This window comes from Lathyrus oleraceus, chromosome 2 (assembly GCF_024323335.1).
Source record: "Lathyrus oleraceus cultivar Zhongwan6 chromosome 2, CAAS_Psat_ZW6_1.0, whole genome shotgun sequence".
NCBI lineage: Eukaryota > Viridiplantae > Streptophyta > Magnoliopsida > Fabales > Fabaceae > Lathyrus > Lathyrus oleraceus.
Genome location: NC_066580.1, coordinates 422,243,594 through 422,252,637, shown reverse-complemented (window position 1 = coordinate 422,252,637; position 9,044 = coordinate 422,243,594). Strand labels below are relative to the sequence as shown.

The 9,044-nt window shown below is 35.3% G+C and overlaps 1 pseudogene; it reads right to left on the bottom strand.

The window, feature by feature from the left end:
• Nucleotides 1–536: 536 nt before the first annotated feature.
• The window catches only part of LOC127123524 (uncharacterized), a 9,465-nt pseudogene continuing 957 nt past the window's right edge, over nucleotides 537–9,044 (bottom strand).

The window sequence follows — 9,044 nt, the reverse complement described above, 5'->3', positions numbered from 1 at the left end:
ATGTGGAATTCATAAATTGAGATCCAAGAGAGCACGGAGTTTGGGTTTTCATTCCATATGATGAGCCATTCTCCAATCCTCAGATCAAACCCTAGTTTTAGTTAACCATAAGCTTTGAATCTATGATGTTTGTGAGAAGGAATGCATGATGCATATGAATGCAAATGAATGTGTACAGATGAATCTTAAGTCATAAGTTGAGTGAAAAGATGAAAAGAGGAGGGCAAATTTTAGGGTACGACACTATGATGAACCCGACGCTAGATAGCTTGCCTACTTATTCGTTCATGGAGGCTCTCTTCTCCTCACAAACTTTTTGCTTCCTCTGGGCCACTGGTTTGGGATAAGGGTCGACAACGAGGTAATTACATTCCACTATGGTATCTATTTCTTACATATCCTAGGAACCCAAGCGAACTAGTCGACATTTCTTGTGAGGTGGTCAACTAGCTCGCGCTATTCTTCCTTAGTGATCGAGATACCTATCTTTGTCACCAGGCTTCTTTTAGGCCCCTCATGGGCGTGAGTCTCTCATTCTATCTGTCCAATATGGGATCCCAACTATCGGTGTCTGCATCCAATGCTTCGGGGAAGGGGACACCAACGAGGGCAGGCTCTTCCTTTTCCACCGCCATATTGCTCTTGTAACCTTTTTGGGAGCTTTGCTGGTCACCTCGAACCATCCCAATTTTCTCATTAGGTAGCGAGTACTTCAGAACCAGGTACCATGTGGAAATAATCTCCCCTAACACATTGATGGTGGGTCTGCCCATAATGATGTTATAGGGCGATAAAGAGACCACTATGAGGTATTTGACTTCAATTTCCATGTAGTATGATCCCAATCCTAAAGTTGTTTCGAGGGCAACGTGACCCCTTAATTGTACCTACTCGTATGATAATCATACTAAATATCCTTAGATTTATTGGATATTGACAGGATAGAGCTGGAGTTTCTTGAAAGAATCCCATAGTAGGATATCCGATGAGCTCCAGGGGTCTATCAAGACTCGGTTGACATCCAAGTTGTCGTCTTGCATAGTGATGACCAAAGGGTCGTTATCGTGATGGAGGACTCTGATGGCGTCGTTGCTAGAGAAAGTGATTATGGCTCACGAGTCTCCCTGGTCAGCTTCGGAGAGCCTCGAGGATGTCATATTCATGGCCAGTACTTTCCTGGCATATCTCCTATAGGAGGAGTAAAAGCCTTCTCCCCAGGCGAAACCTCTAGCTATCGTGTTAACCACAGAGTGTGGAGGTTCATTGGCCATCTTAAAGAGAAGGTGGTGAGAATGGTAATGATGAAGGTGTAACCAAAATTAGTTTTACTAGGGCCCCACGATGGGCGCCAATGTACTTGTCAAAAAGTCAAGAGTGTGTGACACTCCTAAGCTAGTAGAAATGATAAGAGGCCTTAGTAATTTTCTGGTATTAAGTCTTGCCTATGGTGGCGAAAAGCCCTATTTGGTGGTGTTTCTGGTATTGGAGAGAGGAGCTAACATGAGGTGAGATGCCATGTGTTTGTGTGATATTCTGAGTATAGTATGATCTATCTCTCCAAACCTAAGGTTGGAGTATTTATATAGATACTTTTTGCATATGGTTTCCTTGGAATGATAATCTCCATCTCAATCAATGATGGACCGTTAAATCCCTATTTTATAGGGAGATATGGGTTAGACTGCTGAATCTGACTTCTCTCTATTTGAGGCACATCTTTTCTCACGTTTACTGTAACACCTTAATTCCCCGACTCAACATTTAGTAAGATAATTAAATTTTAACTCAATACTTAGAGTGTCACGAATATTTCACCAAACATAAAAAAAAAATCTTATAAATTAAGTAGCGGAAACAATAAAGTTTAACATATAACGTCTCAACAACAAATGAATAATAAAGTGGTCCAACAACTCCAAAATGAATAAGACATGTAATAAAGAAATATATAACAACCTGTCCCTAGTGCTACATATCAGAGCGACTCCACTAAAGACCCGAATGATAAATAACTAAAGAGGTGTTAACACCATCCTCTAACTCAAGCAACTACACATTTACCTGATTGTTTGTACCCCTAGAGGAGCACATACACCACAACAAACAAACATGAGTGAGAATACATTCAAATATATTATTGATGAAAAACATAGCAAGGGTAGCATATTCATCACAATCACCAATTAAATGCTTATTCACAACAATAAACCAATCAAAACGATTGCTCGATAACACATGCATGTATATATGTAAATGGACCCACTACTCGAATTTACATGCATGCAGTACCGGTTTGGACATTAAAGATATGTTACTGATTTTTATCCATACTCACCCTGGTCCCCTCTTCTGAACCAGATCCCACCATAACCATTACTGATACCCACTACTGAATCAATAACTCTTCACTGATCCTATTGTTGAGATCAACTACTCACTCCCGGTCCCCACTTCTAAACTAGAACTCACCACTAAACCGAAGTCCATACATCATGATGCATGAACTCAACAACAACATGCAAATATGATCAATCACAATCGACCTCACTTCTGATCGTGTACGTCACTAATAACTTTGTCGCCTCAACACAACAAATATGACATGCAAATATATTCGACAATACATGATCACACAATTATATCCACATTCCAAATTTTACTCAATTCCTCATAACATCAACACCATCATCCCTCCTCATGGGGTAATCATTAATTCAATCAATCACAACAATCAAAATAAAATGTTTTCGTTGTTATTAACCATTAATTTGTGTTATACAACAAGTAAAACCATAATAATCATGTCCTCTAGTACATTATTAGCATCTTAGGACCTTATCATGAGGTAGTACTACACGTTATCTTTCCAATGCTTTAAACTGCACCTTAAACGGAGTCATGAAACTCAAGTTATGATGAAAACAATATCTGAACAAAATCAGCCTTGTCTGATTCGAATCATATTATTTTCCTGATTCGAATCAAATGGGTCATAGGTGTTTTTTTCTCCAAATTTTTACCTGTGATTTGAATAATGTTGTAATATTGATTCAAATCAAACTTGGTTGCAACGTTCTTTTGCTAAATTTTCACAAGAATCTCACTCCAACCCCAATTTCTCCAACCTGGAGTTATCCCAGTTCAGTTTGAACATGAGTAATCACCTACTCATATACCACATCAATTACCATACATATTTGGCATATTAACATTGATTTATCACAAAATCATCAATCTATTCCAAATTTAAGAATATGTTTATCAAACGAAAACCCCATGAACATAAACATTCAAACCCAGGTTTGCACATACATACACGAAGTTCATCAATAAAACATGGCACGGATTTCATATGTATTATAACAAGTATGATAAGTTTCACACAATCTCATTTAAAAACTCATAAAACACAAATAATGGGAAAATAGATAAGAAAAACCTAGAGGAGGGTAAGGGTCATTCTCTACCCGTCATGCATTCGACACCTATATAAGATTAGTTATCCCCTTCCCTTAATTTCCAGCAAGAGCAAGCGTTGACAATGGATTCTTCCTCTCTCTCAAATCCTTGTTTTGCCTCTTCTCACAATTTTCTCTTTCTCCTAATTTCCTCCAATTTCACGTACTAATAATTCCAAAGGCTCCATTAATCCTTCTTATTGATATTAACCTAATTCCATATTTCTAATTATTTCACCTTGGCCCTAACTTACCTTTATTCTCACCATCTTATCCCATATTTTCATTATTCCTAATTTTCACCCAAATCTCATGAATTCCCTATTTTCTTATTATTTTAATCATTTAAAATTAACTAAAATTCTAAATAATTCTCACCACTCTCCACAAATTCCACAAAAATATTCAAGCACGCCAATAATTAAATAAAACTAATTTTAACTCAATTAAAAACAAAAATACAAAAACCATAGTGTTACATTTCCCACGACTGGACGAATAAGGAGAACTCAGGATGAGACAACTCCTTTTGGCGGGCGACAGTAAGGGTCTCCCCTTAAGAGAAATTGACAATCCTCTCATCCTTAATACATCTTTTTACAAATACTAGTAAAGGACCCGTGCGTTCGCACGGGTCGCGCAAGTGCAATAATTTATTTTAAAAAAAATTAAAATATAATATATTTTTTGTATATATATATATATATATATATATATATATATATATATATATAGTTGGATCAACGTACACAAATTTATTGCATAAGAGTTTTTTTTTAATGTAATGGATGTTAAATGATCAATAAATGGGTTCAAAAAATTTCCACAAATAACTTTTTCCAGTTTGGGACATCTTAAGCCCTTTTTTGCTTTTGACCCTTGATATTGCAACATATAGTTGACCATGACTAAATACACTTCTAGGCAAATACAATCCAACATAATCCAATGATTGACCTTGAGATTTGTTAATTGTCATAGCATAACATATAGTTATGGGAAATTGCCTTCTAGTCATTTTGAATGGCCACGGAGATTGTGTTGGAGTCATATCCATTCTTGGAATATAGATAACCCCTCCAATATTCTTTCCAGATATAATCTTTGCCTCGATAACATGGTTTGCCAATCTTGTAACTATAAGCCTTGTTCCATTGCAGAGACCTTCAGGTTGATCAATGTTTCGAAGCAACATAATAGGGGTCCCAATCTTCAATTTAATCTTGTGATTAGGTAGACCGGAAGTTGTAAGTGTATTCAAAAATTCCGGGGTCAAAACATCAAAAGCTTCATTTCCTTCACCGTCAAAAGTGTCTACAGAATCTGAACTTAAATATTCCTTTTCTTCACCTTTGGGAAAAATTTTGAAATTTTATTATTATAAATCTATGTTAGTACATATAAATATATGAATGTATCTATAAATATGTTTACAATGGATAACGCATACTTGGTATGAATCCCAAAACGTATTGATTTATGATGTCAACCGTTTCAATTGTTCCTGCCAATATAGCTCTTGATTGCAAAAATTCTGGATTCTTGTAATTGTTAAGAAAATTCGGATATGTTTCACTAACAATGGCTTTTAGTGGATCATCATAGTTAGAAATTAAGAAATCATTTGGAATAGGAATATCCGTGTAACCATCGTTAGATTCTTCCAATTTCCCATCGCCAACTTTTAATATCCAATTAGAAAACAATTCTAATTCAGATGTACTTGAAGTATTGCCGGCTTGTTGGAGTCGCATGTTCTTTGTAAGCTTCAACACAACACAATGATCCCAGATGTATGATGAATTTATTGTAGAATGTATTATATCTGAACGGCTGCCCCTTGGTACAACTGGTAATATTTGCCGAAAATCTCCACCAAATACAATTACTTTCCCTCCGAATAATTTGTCAGAACAATTGGAACGCCCCATTATGTCTTTAAGGGTTTTATCAAACGCTTCAAAACAAAATCTGTGTGTCATTGGAGCTTCATCCCAAATTATCAACTTTGCCATTTTTAGTAGCTTTGCACGATCACTACCTTTGTCGATATTACATGTAGAAGACTCCATTGTAGGTATTGGAATCTTGAACATTGAATGAGTCGTTCGACCTCCTGGAAGTAGTAGTGAAGCTATGCCCGATGAAGCAACAGTTAAACAAATTTGTTTCTTTGATCTTATGTAGGAAGCTAGAGTTCTCCACATGTAGGTTTTCCCTGTGCCACCGTATCCATACAAAAAAATACGCCTCTTTGTTGATTGTTTACTGCTTCCATTATTCGCTTGAATACACCTCTTTGCTCATCTAATTTAAAAAAAAAATACATAGCAAACATGCAGTGAATAAATTAATTATACATTAAAAAAAATTTGTAAGATAAAATCATATTTTAAAAGTTAACTTTATAAAATTATGACAAAACTTACAAACATTTAACATATTTACCTGTAAGATTTAAGAACAAATTATTGTATTCTTGCAATTGTTCGGCTGGATTGTAACTCCGCTCTTCGTATATGAGCTTATTTCCCAACTGCTCAACCACATATCCACTTGGATAAGGCATTCCAGCAAATTCCTTTAGACTTCGGCTCTTCCTTTGAAGATTTCGTTCAATCTCAATTAATGTTAAATTCATTATCTCTTCATCCGACAACCTCAAACCTTTATACAATAGTAATTATAAGTGTAAACTATAAAACAAATTTACTTTTAAGAATCAAACAAATAAATATAATAAAAATTCACAATATAGGAAAAATAATACCTCTATTGTTTGCAATTCGCTGTTGAGCATATAGTATTCCATCAGCTAAGAGATGACATGTTTTACTCCATACATGTCTTGGCCTGTTAATGTTGCCTGATAATAACATGTGAACAAATAGTAATCTCAAATATTGACCTGAACCCCAATGATTTGCCTCTTTAATAGCTGCAATGAATTCTCTATCATCGCCTATAAAACCCATAGCAAAACAGGCATCCCGGAAAGTATCATACTTTACGTTATTCACTGTTTTTATATCATTATAACTGCGGGGGCCTTTGACATGTGTGAGCATCAATCTAAGATAGTACAATTCGCCAGTTGTTGGAGGAACCCATATAAGCCTACCAATTGTGTAACCTTTTTGACGGGGTTTCCATTCTTTTTTTTTCTTAACATAAACAAATTTTGAAACAAATTTGCTGTAAGTTAAATTTTGTGCTTCAGGATACTTGCAATTTGCTTCGAACCATGATGTAAACATCGATTCAGTTACACTTGGTTTTTCCAGAACTGTATTGATACGATCAAAATCAGTGTAATATACCGAATTTTGACCTTCACAATGAAAGTACAGTCTCTCAACAGCTGGTTTTCTACCATGGATTGGAAAGGAGAATATCCTCCAAGATGCTTCACTCGGAGAAACGTACCTACAAATAATATAATGAAAGGCAATAGATTTAAAATTAATAGAATGATTATTGTATACAGAATATATAAATTTTATTATAACACATATAGTCAAAACAATGTACATATAAAATTTTCTACACCATGCATGTAAAGAAAAATTGCACACCTTTAGTTGAAATAGATAAATTGCATGACATCATATTTCAAGTGATATATTAGAAACGTACCTACAATCAATATACTGTTTGATCTCATCAATATTCTGCGGCTGGTTGGAAGTTCCATCATCATTCGGTACAATGGCAGCGGTGATTCTGTCGTAACCTTTGTTGATGTACTTGAATAAGTACTTAATCGATGTACTTTGATTGCACCATTCCATGTTTATGTGAGATTGGTACTTTGTCAACAACTTTGCATTGTATGGAACAACATTCCGGTTATCGACTTGAATTCCATTCTTAAGAACTGTATGTCCATTGTCCCTTCTTCTATATACCGGAAACCCATCTTGATCAACAATTATTTCGGGCTGAAACTGTTTTGGAAAATATTTAGAACATTTTCCATCTTTCATGCACGGTGAAGATCGATTTGCAAATCCACACGGGCCATGAATCATGTGAGTTTTAACCAAATTATACAACTCTTCATTGGTATCTTGGTCAGGTATTTCAGCTGAAATAATGCGATCAATATCACTTGGAGTTGGATATTTGTTAGATGGATGGAGGAAAATTAAGATGTGAGCATGTGGTAATCCTCTCTTTTGAAACTCAATTGTATACATATCTATAAAAATAAATATATAAAATATATACAATAGTCAGCACACGAATGATAAATTTGAAAATAACAATACGATTAATTGAATATGGAATAAGTTAGTCACATGCAAGAACTTTCCCCAATAGACTTTTCTTTGTGAGATCAGACAAAAGCTCATCAAATTTCATTTTAAAGACTCTTGAAATGATGTCAGGACGATCTGATGCTTTTAGATGAATAGAACCAAGCAAACGCTGAATTTCAGGCCAGTTGGGGTTACATGTGAATGTAATGAAAAGATCTGGAAATCCGACATAGTTGCATATTGCCATTCCGTCAAAGTATAGTTGATCCATATATCTACGACTACCAACGTATGAAGAAGGTAGCACAACCCTCTTACCTGTGTTTGACCCGTGCGTTTCTCCATTTGAATTATATTCATTCAAATTGTGATACTTGCCAACCCTCAGTTTTGATTGATTCTTTCGAAGCCACCTAAGTCTTTCTGATTCCATCATTGTAAAACCATCTACCAAAAATTGTTGATAAAGTCTCCTTGATCGCAACAATGTTTGTGCTTCATTAGATCTTGATTGAATTCTAAAGGCCAACCACTCTCTTATTGTAAGTCGATTTCGCTTTATTGCTTCTTCCCAAGGAATATCTTTATTGTTCTGTTCTGACAGTGTTATGTCTGTGAAGTGGCGAATATTTGTCCCTTTATCACGGTGCCTCACATTAGGTCTATATCCATCCTCACCATATGGAAATAATAATGGGTACTGATATCCTAAATAACTGGTATGATACTCATCTATCCTTTGAAGTTCGCCACATTGTTTTTGCACTATAATGTCTCTTTTTTCTGCAGTGTCGACATCTCCAACAATTAAAGCAGCTACTTCGGATACAGTTGGTTGATTATATATCCTTCCATCATTTCTTCGTTCAGATATTAAACGAAGTTTTAAATCAGAAACACCTTCTTCACAAAGTCTGTCCCTTGCCATGCGAAATGATTGTGCATGAACATTATGTTCATATAACATTTCAGATAGTTTTCTCACAATATTAACATCAACTCCACTTTTTGACCTATAATGAAAAGAGTTGAAACAGTTTATTACAAGTTTCTTAAATAAATAAATTTAAAGTTTGGAAAATAATAGATATCTAACCTGAATCCATGCATTCTGTTTTCAATTTCATTCTCAGTGTCATAAACATATAGTTGTGCAAATCGTGGATTTTGACCTGGCATCGGTAACATGCTTCCTATTCGGTGACATGATTGACCTTGGATACGAAAATTGGGAGGGCATCTACCGTTGTTAAATCGATTGTCCACTTTCGCACCGGGAGATGTAAATGCAAATATAACGTTGTACATTCGAATTTGTTGTTGG